Raw genomic sequence first — 18,127 nt, 5'->3', positions numbered from 1 at the left:
TCTCGCACATTTTTCAGAACTAAACCTACCAGCTGTCCGACACGTGCTTTAAAAACTTTATTTTACCCTTCCTTTGTACATCACAGCTGTTCAAAGAACGGATCAAATAAAGGGGGTTGTGTAAGTACCCTCCATTCTGCACTACACACACGTGTCCATATACCAGATCGTTCTCTATCAGCTCGTACCACTCTAGCAGAATGTACCAACGACCCAACCCCAGGTCGTCCCAAGCAGCAGTTACGGCCATTTATGGAAGCAAATCATCTAGCGCAATCCTGGAGCTCAGTCAACATATCAATCAATGAGACATTTAGTTTGTAATAGCAGGAGTAATGTCAAAATATCAAGATAGCACAGAATATGGATCTACACTTGATAACGGCCTGGAGCAAATAAGAAAGGTCAGCTCAAACATCTATAAGTAGAGAGAGATGAACTACGTAAGGCTTGATTCAAGTTGACCCCAAGAAACTTGATACGTAGGCAACTTTTATCCCAAGAAGAGTGCAGCCATTCTCCATCACATAAATCGTCGGTCATTGTCCAGTAAACACCAAACCTCTACAAATGGTAAGTAATGTGATTAAACTTGAGTGTGCTTGTATGTATGGATTTTGATTTTCTTGTCTTGTATTATTCTTGCTGCATGTCCATCTGTTCTTATGGTAATTTGCCTTGAGCTACACTACCTCGCTGGGTATGTGCATTGCCTCAAAGGCAATACTCTGCCATGATACCTACATGCTTTGAGGGTTGACCACTTGACCTTGTCATACCCAATCTATTTGATACTCCTAGCGACGACGGGGGTGCTCATGGTATAATAAATGGATGTTTTGGTTTGAGTTACTTTCTTTAGATTTTTCAGTTGGCTAGACTTAGTTCTTTAAATGGATGTACTCTATTGTATCTTTTTTTGATACTTTTTAAACTTAATGAAAATGTCAACTGTTACATTTTTTTTTATGGGATAATGTTGCTACCTTTTTCTTTTGTTAGTTCGTTATTCCTTTAAAAAACAAAGAGAAAACCCTTTTGGTTGTCTAACGAATAGTATATTTTTCTACCGATAAACTTACATCAGAAAAGAAGTTGCCAGAGGTCGTGTGTAAATCTAAGTGAAATTTTGTGTCCCGTGTTAGATTTTGTGAAGACGGTTTTAGTCATGAGAAAGTATTATTATGTATTTTTATTTTTTGATAGTTTCAATATGTAACACGAGTTCTTAAGAAATTTTGTAGAGAATGATGTTACTTTTTTTATTATCATAAAGTGAATTGTCTTACTCTTTACTTATATATTTTCCGATGATTATTGATGTCATTATGTTTCTTTTAGGTTAAATTGTTGTATGTGAAGTTTGTGAACTGGAGAAATAGGGACCAGGTGTATATTCGGGGAAAAAATGGAAAAAGAACCAAATAATGGCACAACTTCACATTTTTATCGTCGCCATATTTAATGTACAAGCAAATATAATTTGAAAAGATTAGGTGACTTTTTGTCCCTATTGCAATGTCGACGTTTTAAATCATAATAAAATGTTCTATTTTCCCTTTAGTTTGGGGCTTTGGTTACGAAATCAAACGTTACAAATACTACACATTCCGTGGCAAAAAAGGTTTTGGCGACAATTTAAATGTCGCAATAACAATTGAGATTTCAAATATTTTGGACCTTTAGCGCCGCAAGAAACGTTGCTAATAAGATATAAATGGCAATGATTGTGCTATCATCGCAAGATATATGGAATTTGAGACGCTTTGTAATTAAAAACATAAAAATAATTTGGCGACGAATATACCAAAACTGTGGTTGATTCGGTGATATTAAGTGACATCCAAAAATCGTCGCCAAAAACATTTGCCGACTATATCTTTAGCTACGGTTGTGGGACGCTAAAAAAGACGTCGCTAAAAAACTTTAGCGACGCTTTTCCAACTTTTAGCAACATTTTTTTTGTCGCTAAAAACTCTATTTCTTGTAGAAAATCTATGTATATGACCAAAAGCATGACGAACAAGATGTACCTTAAGAAGCATTTTTATCGGTACATAATGGTGGATGGTTCAACGATGCAAGAGCACGTTAGTGAGTTTCGTTGACGCCTCGTGGATTATTTGAATGTTGGCATGAAGATGGATGATGAGGATTAGCCGGCATGTTTAATATTCTCTTTGCCTGAAAGCTATGAGCATCTAATGACTACATTTATGAACAGAGAACATGTTGATCTTGACGAAGTTCAAAGTGTGCTTCTTTCCTATGAGTTGATGAAGAAGACACGAGTTGAGAATAACATTAATGCAGGACAAGGGCTAGTGGCAAAAGGAAGGTCGTATGAAAAGGCCTCTACAAGCAATGAGAGGTCTAGGTCCAAGTCAAAGAAGCCGTTGAAACATGTGAAGTACTACAATTGCGATGAAAATGGACATTACATAAGTAATTGTCCTCACCCGAAGAAAGATAATAAGAAGAATGGTAAGAAGAAAGGTAAGGCTAATGTTGAGGCAAGTTTTGCTTTGGGCTCTGAAGTGGAAGATGTAAGTCTTTGTGTGTCCACATTGCAAGACTATATGGCAGATCGGTGGATCCTTGATTCCGAGTGTCCTACCATATGTGCCCGAATAGAAAGTGGTTTGCTTCCTATGAGAGCATCGATGGCGGTTCCATTTTGCTGGGTAATGACCATGCGTGTAAGACGGTTGGGATTGGAACTATAGATGTTAAGATGCATGATGGTATTGTGAGGACTTTAAATGATGTAAGACATGTTCCTGAGCTAAAGAAAAATCTTATCTCTCTTGGTACCTTGGATTCCAAAGGCCACAAGTTTGTGGGGGAAGGTGGAGTCCTAAAGATTGTTAGTGGCTCTTTAGTTGTTATGAAGGGTCAAAGACATGGAACCTTGTATACTTTGATGGGTAGTATGGTCTGGCAATGTTGTAGTGGGTGCATGTAGTGATGATTTTGAGTGCACTAAGAAATGGCATATGCGTCTTGGGCATATGAGTGAATGGGGTTTGTCTGAGTTGTGCAAGCGAGGGTTCTTGAAGGACTTGAAGAAGCTAAGCATGGGATTCTGTGAGCACTGTGTCTGTGGGAAGTAGTATCGAGTCAAGTTTAGTTTAAGCAAGCACAAGACGGCGGGCAACCTTGATTATGTGCATACGGATGTGTGGGGACCCTCCAGAGTGGCTTTAAAAGGAGGTACCCGTTATTATGTGTCATTCATTGATGATCATACTAGCTATGTGTGGGTGTATATGATGAAAATGAAAGATGAAGTGTTTGAGATATTTAAGAAGTGGAAGGCAATGGTTGAGAATCGCACAGATAGGAAGGTGAAGACTTTAAGGTTTGACAATGGTACTAAGTAAACCTATGGGCCTTTCCAAGAGTTTTGTGTGCAATAAGGTATTGCTAGACACTGGACAGTCAGGGGCACGCCCCAGCAGAATGGGATGGCAGAGAGAATGAATAGAACCGTGCTTGAAAGAGCGAGATGTTTGTTGTCTAATGCTAGTTTAGACAAAGAGTATTGGGATGCAAGGCCCATGGCCCATGGTTACCTACAGATAATAGGTCACCGCCCAAATTATAGATTGCAAGACGCCTTATGAGGTGTGGTCAGATAACACAACTGATTATAGTATTTTGCGAGTGTTTGGATCAACTGCTTACTACCATGTGAGGGAAAGCAAGCTAGATCCTAGAGCTAAGAAGGCAATATTCTTGGGCTTCACAAATGGGGTAAAGTGATACAGATTGTGGTGTCTGGAAGACCACAAGTTCCTGGTCAGCAGAGATATTACCTTTGATGAGACTTCCGTGTTATCTTTCAGTAAGCCGGAGAAAGCTGGGCAAAATGGTGAGTCTATAGAAATTCAAGCTACTGAGCTTGAGTTGTCTGATGCAGCAGATGACTGGTTGGTTCATGATGAGGTACTAGATCATGGAACCACACAGCAACAGGAAGAAAAGCATGAGCATCCGCAACTTGTAGTGGTTGACCCTAGGCCAAAGAGACAAGTTAAGGAAGTGCACAAGTATGAGCACAATAAGCCGGTGAAACATTATGGTCATGTGGATTTAGTGGCATATGCACTAAATTTTGAAGATGATGAGCCAGATAGCTTCAAGGAAGCTGTTATATATACTCATTACAGAGATTGGTTGGTTGCTATGCAGGAAGAGATGGAATCTCTTAATAAAAATCACACATGGGACCTTATTTTATTGCCAAATGGCAAGAGGACTATCGGCAGTAAATGGGTGTTCAGAAAGAAAGAGGTCTTTCCTGAGTCTGATAGTACTGGGTACAAGGCAAAAGTGGTAGCAAAAGGTTTCTCACAGAAGGAAGGAGTTGACTATATGAGGTATTTTCCCTGGTGGTCAAACATACTTCCATTCGTGTGTTATTGAGTTCATAGTTGCTCACTTCGACTTGGAGTTAGAGTAACTTGATGTGAAAACTGCTTTCTTGCATGGAGACTTGGAGGAAGAGATCTGTATGAGACAACCTGAAGGTTTTGTTGTTGCTAAGAAAGAAGATCATGTGTGCAAGTTGAATCGGTCATTGTATGGTTTAAAGCAATCACCAAGGCAATGGTACAAACATTTTGACATGTTCATGATGCAACATGAGTATACCCAAAGTAAGTATGACTGTTGTGTTTACTTTCATAGGCTTCGTGGTAATGACTTCATCTATCTCTTGTTTTATGTGGATGACATGCTTATTGCTTCCAAAAGCATGGTGGAGATAGACAAGTTGAAATCTCAACTTAGCTCTGAGTTTGAGATAAAGGACTTGGGTGGAGCCAAGAAGATATTGGGCATGGAGATTGACAGAGATAGGAACAAGCGACGGCTAGTTGTATCTCAGAAGAAATACCTTCATAAAGTAATTTCTCGATTTGGTATGAAGAGTGCAAATTCAGTTTCTACTCCTTTGGTTGGGCATTTTAGGCTTTAGCTAAGTTCTCTCCTAGTTCGGTGGAGGAACAAAAGTATATGGCTCATGTTCCTTATGCTAGTGCAGTGGGCAGTTTGATGTATGTTATGGTGTGCACTGCGCCCGGACATTTCCGCAGTAGTCGGTGTGTTGTAAGCAGGTATATGGCAAATCCTGGTAAGCAGCATTGGGAGGTAGTGAAATGGGTATTAAGATACTTGAAAGGTACTTTGGATGTGGGATTAGTTTATGGTGGAGGTACTTGTTATGTCTGTGGTTATGTGGATTCAGATTATGCAGATGATCTAGATAGACGACGATCGACTACTGGTTATGTGTTTATGATGCATGGTGCACCGGTTAGTTGGAGGTCTATGCTACAGGCTATAGTTTCTCTATCTACTACAGAGGCAAAGTATATGGCAGTGGTAGAGGCAGTGAAAGAGGCACTATGGTTTCGAGGTCTTCTAGATGATATGGGTATTGAGCAGAACAATGTTGCTTTGTATTGTGATAGTCAGAGTGCTATTCATTTGGCGAAGAACCTGGTTCATCATGCTCAGACCAAGCATATTGATGCCTGTTATCATTTTGTGCGGAATGTAGTTGAGAATGGTGATGTAGCACTTGAGAAAGTGGGCACCCATGACAATCCTGCTGATATGCTGACGAAGGTTGTCACCAGAGTTAAGTTCGAACACTGTTTGGACTTGCTCCAAATCCTACATGTTTGATTAGAGCCCTTTGTGGGCATGGCCCTTCGGGGCGGTTGACAGCGAGTTCAGGATGTGGTTTGAAGACTAGTGCTTCTTGATGGATGTGTTCGGCTCAGTTTTATGTATTAAAATCTCACCGAGGTGGAGAATGTTGTTTTTTGGCCTGAAAAAGCCCAAGGGTCGCACACCCTCTCCAGTATAAAGAAAGAAGTTAAGTTTTCTATTCCATAACTTAACCAATACTATAACAGAGACAGTGATTGTAAGAGCGCATTCTAAGTGAGTGTTTGAGTGTTCATTCTTTGTGAGTGAATTGAGAGCTCTTGTAATCTGTTACTTTGTGCATCTAGTAAAGCTTGGATCTCGTCGGTGGACGTAGGCACATTGCCGAACCACGTTTATATCCGTGTCTTATGGTTTGTTCTCTTTTACATTAGTCTCTTTACTTTATATGATTGTTAGTTAATATTGAGAAGTGTTGGGATAGTACTTGGAGGGTGTTGAAGTCTTGTCTTAATCGTTTCTTAAAGGGAGGGTGCCTATATTACAAAAAAATAAAATAAAAGCAGAGGATGCACATCTAATCATTGCAGAGCTCCACAAAAGAGAATGTGGAAATCATTTAGCTGGAAGGTCATTGGCAAATAAAATAATGAGGCAAGGATATTTTTGGCCTCAAATGCGAAGAGATTGTCTTTGATACGCAAAAAAAATGTATTCAATGCCAAATGCATGGAAAAGCAATACATATACCAACTGAGGAGTTACATTGGGTATCGAATCCATGGCCTTTTGCGCTATGGGGCATGGATATTGTGGGTCCTCTAGTGCCTGGAAGAGGTAAAAGGCGGTTTATGCTTGCTGTCACAGATTATTTCACCAAGTGAGTAAAAGTTACAGCCCTACAACACATAAAGGAGAAGGTTGTGATAAATTTTCTATTTGAAAGGATAATATGCTGATATGGGTTGCCTTATGCCATCATATCAGATAATGGGCCACAGTTCGTTGGAGAAAAAGTAAAAGCTTCCTTGGAGTCATACAAGGTAAAGCACTTTACATCGGCACCATATTATTCCCAGGTAATGGCCAAGCAGAGGCAACGAATAAAACCATTATGGATAATATAAAGAAAAAGCTAGAAGACAATTATGGTCTCTGGGTGGATGAGTTAAATAGTATTCTATGGGCTTATAGAACTACACCTCGAACCGCCACTAGTGAATCTCCTTTCACGTTAGCTTATGGCATGGAAGCAGTGACTCCATCAGAAATGGTGGTTTCGATATCCAGAACCAAAGTCTTAATGAATGGCCAAAATAATGAAGTAATGGCAGCATAAGTCCTCAATCTGGAGGATATAAGAGATCAAGCAAGATTAAGGATCGATACTTACCATCGGCAGCTCAAGAAAACTTTCAATAAGAAAGTAATTGAAAGAGAGACGTTTTCAGGAAGGTGATTTGGCATTGGAAATGGTCACTCAAGCAACTAAAGAAAAAGGGCAGGCAAGCTGGGAAAGGCCTTACATCATTCATAAGGTAGGAATTAAAGGTGTTTATTACCTAAAAGATGTAGAAGGAGGAATATTACCAAAGCCTCAAAATGTAAGCAATTTGAAAGCATTTTATCAATAAAGATTGTTCTGAGTATTTTGATGTATGTTCAAAATGTACATTCAATAAAGATATTGAAATTTCCAATGACTATTTCTATCTAAATATTACAAATAGTGGTATCCAAAGAATTATATATTGATACCAGGTCAAAGAAAAAATCTTGGTGATCTGGAGGTCCTCACCTCGATACCAGGTCAAAGAAAAAAATCTTGTTCTTGGCAGCAATGTCGAGTTCAGGTCAAACAATCCTGTTCTTGGCAACAATGTCAAAAAATCCTGTTCTTGGCAGCAACGTCGAGTTCAGTTAAAAAAAATTTATTCTTGGCAGCAATGTCGAGTTTAGGTAAAAAAATCTTGTTCTTGGCAGCAATGTCGAGTTCAGGTAAAAAAATCCTGTTCTTGGTAGCAATGTCGAGTTCAGGTAAAAAAATCATGTTCTTGGCAGCAATGTCGAGTTTAGGTAAAAAAATCATGTTTCTTGGCAGCAATGTCGAGTTCAGGTCAAAAATTCATGTTCTTGGCAGCAATGTCGAGTTCAGGTAAAAAAATCTTGTTCTTGGCAGCTATGTCGAGTTCAGGTCAAAAAATCATGTTATGTGCAACAATATCGAGTTCAGGTCAAAGAAAATCCTGCTCTTAGCAGCAATGATCAAGTTCAGGTTAAGGGAATGCAAAGGAGGTGAAGCCAATCAGGAAAGTTGTGTAAATAAAGATGCTCTTAAATATTAAATAAAATCAAAGGTATGTTTTTCAATTGATACTACTTTTGAGTGAGGTAGTATCGGAAATATTGATTGTTTTTAATTTTATGATAAATATAAATTGATACTGCTTTTGAGTGGGGTAGTATCAAAAATATGAATTTCTTTTTAATTTTGTTATAAGTATCAATTGATACTGCTATTGAGTGGGGTAGTATTAAAAATATGAATTTTCTTTTTAAGTTTGCTTATAAGTATAAATTGATACTGCCTTTGAGTAGCTTTTTAATTTTGTTCTAAGTATCAATTGATACTGCTTTTGAGTGGGGTAGTATAAAAAATATGAATTTCTTTTTAATTTTGTTATAAATATCAATTGATACTGCTATTGAGTGGGGTAGTGTCAAAAATATGAATTTTCTTTTTAAGTTTGTTTCTAAGTATAAATTGATACTGTTTTTGAGTAGGGTAGTATCGAAAATATGAATTTTCTTTTATTTTTGTTTCTAAGTATCAAATGATACTACTTCTGAGTGAGGTAGTATCAAAAATATGAATTTCTTTTTAAATTTCGTTCCAAGTAGTGATTGATAAGAGAAGTACGATTGGTACTATGTTTAAGTGAAGTGGTATCGAAATTTGTTGATTTCTTTGGATTTTTTTTTGCTAAGTATAAATTGGTAATACTATTGTGTGGAAGGATATCGAAGAAGGAATGAGTTGAGCAAGCATATTGTAAGTATCGGTGAAGAACAGAAAGTAATTATGTATAAACACTTCATAAAAATTCTAAGTTATTTGATTATAAAGAGAATAATAAATTGTATCGATATTACAACTGATGAGCAAATACAAAAGAAAATCTTTAGCTGTGATATTAGATCAATGCGTATTGGTTGGATCTGAGATGTTACAATTGGATTCGAGAACAACATATATGATGTCAGTCTCCATATCGATTCCCTCGAGGACGGAGGGAGTAAGGATAAGAGCATCAATGTTAGGATTCTCAGCAGTTGCCTTCTCAGGGTTTTCTTTGATAGCATTGACCGTTGGTTGAGTAGCTTCAGTGGCAGCATCATCACCATCTCCGAGATTGTATTGATCTATGAGGTGTTGGGAAGATAACTCCTGAAGCTTCTCATGGTCGTAACGCAATACTCCATGTTGGAGTCTGCCTCGGCCAACTCGGCATCAGCCTGAGCAACTTGAGTTGTCAACTTTGTGGCCTCTTCGCTTTTTTGGCATACTTATCAGCCAAAGTTTGGGAGGAGAGTTGCATGTTGGTCTGCAACTGTGTATTCTCCTCAACAAACTTTTTCAGGTCACTGATAGCAGTCCTTTTAGCTTTCTCGCAAGAGTCCAGCTTAGAGAGGGCAGCGTCCAGCTTCGTGAGGGTCGCAGCATGCTTGGTTTTCTCTTCCTCAAAGGATTCATGAAGTTGTGCTCTATCCCTCTTCAGTTGCTCATTATCTTCCCTCAAATGGCGGAAGTGAGCCAAATCAGCTTCAAACTGGTTCACAATGGCCACTTTGAACTGGTGTCGAAAGTGCAAAAGACAAGTTAATTAATAAGCAAAGATAAAAGTAATAAAAGTAAAGGTAAGGGAAAGAGTATATGCGTACCTTTTCCAGGGAAGTACACATAACTTGGAACCGATCTTGGGCCGAAAGAACGCCCATGGCTGATCGATCTCGGGGGAGGATGGTGTTGACAACCAATGCCTCACCGAGGCCCGGTGTCGGCAGGTCAGAGAAGAGGGAGGCAGAAGTCAAAAAATTTCTTTATTTCTATGTACCAAATTTGGTACGAAGACCTCGGAAGAGGAGGAGGAAGGAATTTTGGTGGATTTGGTGAGAGAATCAGTTGCAAGAGAAGAGAAAGAGTTGGATGGTATTGAAGTGGGTATGTTGGAGGTAGTAATCTTAGCAGATTTTGATTTGTCGACACCAGCCGCTGCCTCGGTGGCGGAGGATGTTTTTCTCTTTTTCTATGGAGGTTGGATCTCGGTGGCCTTTTCTTGGGTAGGAAGAGGAGCTTGAGAAGAGCTACCTCCTGTGGATTTTTTGCTACTTAAGGCTAAATCCAATGGTTTGGTGCACCAAACCACCAAACCACAATAGCACAATAGATACAGTTAGTGGGATAGCGAAATCAAACCCAATGGTTTATTTTTCCAGCGCCAGTGACAATGGCGTGCAACACAAAATATTAAATATCGGTTATTTGTTTCCAACAATAATATTGACTTTTGTTATCCGCCATCAGCAGTGGCGGGCAAAAAAAAAAAAAAACTCGATTTTTTTATACGCCACTCCCACAGGCGTGTAGTTATTTATCTCCCAATATTACCCTTTTAAACAAAAAAACACCCAGAACACAAAAAAAAATAAAAAATAAAAAATAAAAAAAAATAAAAATCACTCTCACTCTCACTCATTCTCACTGTTCAACACCACCACCGCGCGAAAAAAATAGAAATCAAGAAATTGGCGCCAAATTTTGGATTTTTCATCGCCACTTCCCACAAAAATGGCTGGAAAGAAAGAGGGAAGCAAAAAAACTGCCGCAGGTAATTCTACAAGCTTGTTTATAGTACTCTTGTACTTTACACTGTTGTAAATGTGAATAAAGAAATCCCTTTGTTTTGATTTATAGTTGTTTTTGTGATTGCACACCAATTATTTGTTCAATTTCCTTCAAAGCATGTTTTTATGGTACATATAAATGCATGAAAGTTTTTTTTTTTTTTTTTTTTTTTTTTTTTTTTTTCCTGAAAGATGGTACAAATACAACCAAGAGTAGTGCGACATTCACACTATATTTGTTACATGGCTGTGGACATTTCCATTTTTTGAAATGTTTTGATTTATAGTTGTTTTTGTGATTGCACACATTTTTTTTTTCTCTCAGAGACTCAGAGTCTTGAGAAATGGTGATCTGGTTTTGCTTTTATTCCTAATTGGGACGTTCAGTTGTTCATCTGTGAACATTTCCATGTGATATGAAATTATGAACCTAGAACTCAACAATTTTGAACTAGTATTTTGCATATTTGCAAGTGTAGGTGTTTGAGTGTTTCCACCCACTGAAGAAAGGGTGCAAATTTAGCGGACTTCAAATTACCAGGTTTTTGCGTCTCTTTTAAGTAGAATTTCAAGATAACAACACCTTGGAAGTTAGAACATCTGTATCTACACTGAAATCTTTACAGTGTGAAACTGAATGTCGCATAAGCAAAATGGAAGGGAGAAACGTAGATTATATGCAACTTAGTTAGGGTGGTTCGACTAAATTACGCTTTCTCAGGTTTCATTTCTCTTGTATTGGTATTGAATTAACTCCCTCTCTTTTTATCATTGTTACGTCGCAACCTTTGGTTAGAGTATCTTCTTCTCTGCAAATACCATTCATACTGTCATTTAGGCCATATACTGTTCAATTTCGGAGATAGCACATTTTATGGTTATAATACATTGGGGGGAGTGAATTCTTTAGGCCATATAGTTGCGTGTAGGGTGTTAGCCAATCTAGCCATACTCTAAAGATATGGGCAAAGAGTGTTAGGCCTTTTATATATTCAAGTTTTCGAACTTGTTACAATCTGTGTCTCTTATTTGAATCTATCTTGAACCAGGTGCTGCATCGTAGAAAGAATTCTAGCAATGGTTATTCTAGTGGACAAAAATGAAGGGGATGAGATTGACAAAGTCCTCCTCATTGCTAGTCTATACAAGAGAGTGCGTGTTATGATTAGTGTGGTCTAGTTTTGACTTAAAAACTTAAAAAGACTTAAACTTAAAAAGACTTAAAAAGATGTCATACCAACCCTATAAATAATAAGGACGAAACTCGAAACCAATATAACCCCACTGAAGAACAAATAAATAGAAGAAGATATGTTTTTTCTTAAACTACTTTTCAGCTTCTTCATTTTCATATCCTTCTTCTCAACCTTCATAACTTCTCAACTATTATTCCAGGCAAGTATTTGAGAGTCATTTTCCTTTTCCTTTATTAGTATTATATGCTCTAATATGTATGTATTTGAACGAGTTGTACACTTGTACGTGTTGTTTTTATGAATTCTAAATGGGAAAATGATTTGTTTGATGATCATAGGGATTTAACTGGGAGTCTAGTAAGAAAGAAGGGGGATGGTATAATTTTTTAAAAAATTCTATCACTGATATTGCTAGTGTTGGAGTTACTCATGTTTGGCTCCCTCCATCTTCACACTCACGATCAGACGCTCCTCAAGGTACTCCCCAATCTCTACTCTCTATGATATTGAACATTTAAGATTTTATCTTGTACTTCATTTTTACATGCAACATAAGCATCCATGCACATGGAGACACCATCATGTCCAAATGGAGTTTAGCTGTACGTAGAATACTATAGTGTGGTCTAGTTTTGTGTCATACCATCAGTAGAAAGAAAATGCGACACTTAATTTTATTTGTCGTAATGCCATATCATCTAGTTTTGTGTCATATCATAACTTGCACTTAATTTTATTTGTCGTAATGCAAGACCAATTTATTTAGTTTCATATTATAAATTATGTTTGATTTTGGTGTTAATTTATTTCTCACCAGTTATAATGTCCAGCATTTTACACAAATTCAGAAGTAAGGGTACAAAGTCGAAAAAGTCAGGGACACCAAATGTCCCAAATCCAGAAGATGTACGTGTAGGGACTTCTTATTCGAAGTTTGATCCTAGTTCTTATCAACGTGTTGTTGTAGAGGAAAGTACACACATATCCTTTACTCTTCGTGAAGGTGGTGGAACGAAGGAAAAAGTCGGTAAGAAAGGGACTTTGGCCCCTGTTATGGAATGGTTGAGCCAAGTGAACTTTGGAGAATTTCAATTGATGCTTGAGATGTTTGGTTTTGACGCCTTTGCTCAAATTGATATTGAAAAGTCCGATAGACGCAGTTAGTTGAAGCAATTGTAGAGATGGTGGGACTCTACCCACACATTTCATTTTCCATGTGGCGAGATAGGCTTTTACGCCCCTTGATTTCTCAATGCTTACGGGTCATGCGTGTTGGAGAAGGAAAGATTGTAGCTTTTGATTCAAAATATGAGTTATTTGATGAGGTCATCAAATATTTACCTTTTTAACCGAGGATGAGATTTATAGTGGCGATCAAACCTGAATCATTTAGAGATGTATACAACTTTATGCAAAGGTAAGATGGTGTTAATGAAAGAGAAATAGGGTTTCGTGCTTTCATGTTGTATGTTATCGAAATGTATTGTTAGCAAATTCCCACAAAGAAGATTCGGGATATCTAGCTAGTCTTATTCGGATAGATGAGATCGGTAGTTATGATCGGGGAGGAGATGCATATACGCATCTCCGATTATGTCTTTGGACTTGGTATGTCGTTTTGGCATTGGCAATGGTAGTAAAAGGCGTGGTGGGGATGTGGCAAGTCATTGAGGTAGTTAAAGTTATTTATTTTTAAATGGATTTGAATAGTTAGTTATGTGCTAATATATTTGTTTTGTTCAAGATCGGTATTATTCCTATTTTCAAAATGGCATGCACGTTCAATACTTGAAGAGCCGACCAATTTCCCGCTATAAATAATTGGGGTCCAACTTACCGCCATAAGGTTCTGGGTGAAGCCCATTGTAATCTAAGTCTAGTCGCGACGCCAGATAGAGTCTCGTGACTTTCGGAGTTCTATTGTATGGCTACCATGGGTAGATTCCACATGCATACGCATAAATCATCCATATGTTCGGAAAGCATTAGAGTTGACTAGTCGTGATGCATCTTGTTTGGACCGTTAGTAAATGTTTGGTATTTAGGAAAGCGTTGTCGCCGCCAAGTCATTGGCGTTCCTTGATTCCTTGTGATCCCCTTCGATATGAATCTTAACGGATGCCGATCGATATATTGCTCCAATGGTACAACATTGGGGCATTTCGCTGATGCCTTGATTAGACAAAGTTAGTGGCGACAATACATCGACTATTGGGCTCGTGGTCTCGATGGGGATGCTTCTACCCCCAACTTATAGAGGTGAATGTGGACTTTGTTGGTGCATCCGGTCTTAAGGAGGATGTAGGTATCTCACGTACCGATGGGGGCAACTCTTAATCGCCATCATATCCCCATTGTCACAAGTTGAGTCGGTTGTTACTCTGCCCAATTGGGTTATCCCCACATTTTGTCTTAATGGTGAAATCTTTAATTTACGTGTTCCACCAATCGACAAAGATTTTGTAACTCAGTATTTTTAAATACGATTTTTCTATTTAATTAATTAATTAAATTATTTATTTTCAAAATTATTTGGATCGGACTCGGGATATACGTGCCCGGTTTTGGGCGAAGTCATGTTGGTTTTGGGTTTGGGGCCAAAGATATAAACACTTTTTTCTGTAAAAATAGGGTTCATAAAAATAATAAGATATTAAAAAATGGAGGCAGAAGTTCTGGTTTCTTGGAGGAAATGGGCCGGAACAAATGAATTTAGGCTGGAGGATTAGGGAGTTGTTCATGCAGGTGAGTAGCTATTTAGCTATTTCACCGGATTTATGGTTTTCCCTGTATCGGAGTATACCGACTAAGGTTTCGGCCTATTAATACTGTTCGTTATATTGTTGTGTTGGACTTCGTGTTTTTGTATTATTCCACTTTGTTAAATTTCGTTTTCTGTAATTAAACTGTTGAACTCAAGAGAGCGGCAATGGCGGCGTTTGTTATTTATATTGTGGTGTTAGTTGATTAAGGGTGAAGGTTGGGTCGATTGGGTGTTGGGTATGCTGAAGGGTGTGTAGGCGGGTGCTGTTGCAGGTGGAAGAAGGCGTCCATTTTTGAGTTTGAGTTGTGGGAAAACTCAGTTAGGTTGTTTTAGTTTAATTTAAACTATAGTGCTTTCATCTAGATACAAAAATCGATGGGTTCATAGTGATTGTAGTGTGTGTGTGGGTTGTAATGGGAGCTGTCGAAGCTTCGTTAATGGCGGTGGCCGATTCGGTGGTGGGGCTGTTTTTGGTCGATTTTGAATGGGTTGTTGGTGTGGGGATTATGAGTATTGATTGTGGAGGGTTGATGGCAGCTGTTAAAGCTTGGGGAAGCTTTAATGGAGGTCGATTTTTTATTAGATCTAGTTTTGGTGAGGTTGGGACTTGACGGTTTGGGCATTTCGTGTTCATTAATGTTGTTGGGGTTTCTATGAGGAGCAAAACCGATGGGTTGAATTGGATGGCCGATTGGAGGTTGTGGTGGCCGGATTTTGGTGGCTGTTGGTGGAGGGGATGATGAACAGTGTTGGATTTCGGTTTTGGGCCTTGGGCCAAAACCTTAAGTTTTTGCTTTGGGCCGAAATGTTATGTTTTGGTTGGGCCCGTTGGATTTTAAGTTGTTTGGCCGAAATTTCAAGGGTGGCTAGGCCGAAATTTCAGTGGTAGTTTGGGCCGAAATTTCAGTTAATTTTCGGACCACATTAGTTATGTTGGGCCAGTTCTCTTTGTTTTGTTTGGGCCCAAGTTAATTAAGTTTTTGGACCAGTTTAACTTAAGTTTTTGGGACCAGTTCTAATATTAGTCTATGGCGCTTCATTTTGTATTTTTGGATCGAACCACCTGACTGTTTTGGGCCCGCTTCTAATATTGCATTGGACGGACCACCCATTGGACTTAAAATAGATCTACATGGGCCTTCCAATCGCTTAGACTTCCCGTAAGGTTTGAGCCTGGCCACGGTTCCATGATTACGAACCACGAGCCCATGAGCCATACGAGACTCCATGGACCTTAACCACGAATCCACCAACCATTTACCCGCTTTACTTGTCGAAAAAACGACAGTTTGACTTTGACCAGGACCTGTTGACTTTGACCAGGACAGTTTGACTTTGACCAGGACAGTTTGACTTTGACCATGACATGTTGAGTTTGACCTTGACCATGAGGTGTTGACCTTTGACCGTTGACTTTGACTGTTGACCGTTGACTTTGACCGTTGACTGTGAATGTTGACTTTTCCAGTTTTTCATATGTTTGTTTATATGGATATATATAGTAATAAAATAATCTTGTCCTCGATATTGTATAACTTGGTTGGTAAATTATCTAATTTAGATTTGACGCGAAGAGTGTATGAAACATATTGGGCTTTGATTGTGGGTTTTTAATTGTACCACGCTTTATGTGTATATTATATGGACACATATAAGAATAAAATGCCGAAGCTAAGATATATTTGGTGGTCATTATCTAAAGAAAGATTTGACCTTGATGTTGTGTATTTTTGACACGCGTGACGATATTGAGATGTTAGGAGATTATTATATTCCTAATAATGCTATAATAAAATGTATGTGATCACGTTGAAGATTGCGACAAGATATAATATGTTGGGATATGTATATAAATGCAATATCTTGGAGAAAGTTATATAAACGCTCCATTATGATATATATGTGAGATGCTACTATGAGGTAGCATAAGATCGATGAATATTTGTCCACCGATGAGTGTGGCGTTGTCTAATAATATATTGGACGAAAATGAAATTTATGAAAGTACGAGATATAATTGAGATGTTTCTATATATTACGGCTTTTGTGCAATAAGGTAATTGACCACCCGATTGATATAGTGGAATGTTTAGGAGTCATTAAGGTATGACACTCAATAAATTACGAAAATCAAAAATCCTAACCCAGCTACCACAACTCATGTGTTCTACCCTACGCCATGTGGGTGGCCTACGCTTCCCGCAATGAATGGCCTTCGGCCCTCCCTACAGAAATTAATAGTGGCTTTGATTATTCCGTCAAAAAATAGAACGATGATGCTAATATTTTCTCCGAATAGTGGCGCTACTTACATAATTGCTTCCGCGGTGAGGATTTACTCGGTGTGCGGCATCCCGCCGTGGTAGTTACGCATCGAGTTGGTTCATTATGGGGAGGCATGTGGATGTACATGTTCGGCGTTGGGTCATGATTGTGGTAGCCGTGAAAAGGTAAGACATAGATACGACGCGATTTTAGGGACACGCAAAAGAAAGCCCAAAATAATATAATTATGGTAATATGTTGGTTAATGATGTATCTTTAAATAGATGAATGTATATAATATGTTTGGTTGGTTATTTGTTTAATTGAACCTAAGCTACCGATGGAGGAACTACACGCCTTTATTTATTATGAAAGTATAGTTTGTTGTGTGGTTAGGTTAGGCGTTAAGGCCTCGGTGAACCACCGCCTTTAATTATTGTGCTTAAGGTCAATTGACTAGTTGTTGGAAGTTAAAGGAGGGTGGAGGAACCAACCGCCATATGGATTGTGTGTATATTTGTATAATTATATGTTATATTTTGAGAGCTACTCACACCAAAGATTGTTTATAATCTTGCAACCGATTTGTATCATGTTTGTTTATCTGGGGTGTTCATTCAATGAACATAGTTGATAAGTTTTGGACAGTTTAGTGTCAAGAAGGGTTGGTTCGCCAGTTTTGGTTTTCGTTGCATCTCGGATGTGTCTTGTTTTCCGAGGTGATATAGATTTTCACCGAGATAATATTATTTGCATTTTCATTTGTAAATTGTTTTATAATGAAGAGGACTTTGTTTAAGTTAAAATTTTTATTGGTTTTAATTATCCATATTTTAAACCGCTTATGGGCTTTTGGAAGTGGAAGGTCGCGCCCCCGAGATCGAAGAGTCGGGGACAAATAATTTTTTTCGAATCGCATTGGCCGACAGATTTGGTGCCACATCTCCTATTGATGCCAACTTGACACCAATAAGTAAATTAAATACTTTATTTTATTTTATTTTTTGTATCAACATTTAATTTATTTAATTATGGTATCAATTTAGGCAATTGAAGACGATGTTAGAAGACTACATGCATGCCACTTCTATGGCTAGTTTTATTTGCAAAATGAATAGTGGGTTGCACCCTTCTAAGGATGATTTATTGGAATACGCTCGTAAAGGATTGAATAGTCAAAGCATTTCATATTCAAATACCGAAGTAGATCGACTCGATGATCTCCCCACAAGTTCGGACTTGGCCATCTATCTCAAGGGAGGATGTATATATCCCCATTTTGCGGTGAATCACCCGCCCATCCATCGTTACTTTCGAG

General features: G+C 38.3%; 2 long non-coding RNA genes across 4 annotated transcripts in view; one reads left to right on the top strand and one right to left on the bottom strand.

Annotated features, from left to right (window-relative positions):
- Nucleotides 1–8,773: 8,773 nt before the first annotated feature.
- On the bottom strand, nt 8,774–10,107 carry LOC147484811 (uncharacterized). The gene is made up of 2 exons (XR_015204878.1): nt 9,622–10,107; nt 8,774–9,533 (listed from the first exon to the last, which is right to left on the bottom strand). It is a non-coding gene; the product is annotated as an uncharacterized LOC147484811 (long non-coding RNA).
- Nucleotides 10,108–11,804: 1,697 nt separating this feature from the next.
- The window catches only part of LOC147484804 (uncharacterized), a 99,447-nt gene continuing 93,124 nt past the window's right edge, over nt 11,805–18,127 (top strand). Inside the window, exons 1-3 of one of the 3 annotated variants that reach the window (XR_015204895.1) lie at nt 11,820–11,979; nt 12,119–12,257; nt 12,598–12,749. This is a non-coding gene — a long non-coding RNA (uncharacterized LOC147484804). Of the gene's footprint in view, nt 11,980–12,118; nt 12,258–12,597; nt 12,750–18,127 lie in introns of those variants that run through there. The other 2 variants (XR_015204893.1, XR_015204894.1) reach the window with 2 other exon arrangements.

Source organism: Coptis chinensis, chromosome 8 (genome assembly GCF_015680905.1).
Source record: "Coptis chinensis isolate HL-2020 chromosome 8, ASM1568090v1, whole genome shotgun sequence".
In the NCBI taxonomy this organism is placed as follows: Eukaryota; Viridiplantae; Streptophyta; class Magnoliopsida; order Ranunculales; family Ranunculaceae; genus Coptis; species Coptis chinensis.
This window is presented reverse-complemented; position numbering and strand designations above follow the sequence as displayed.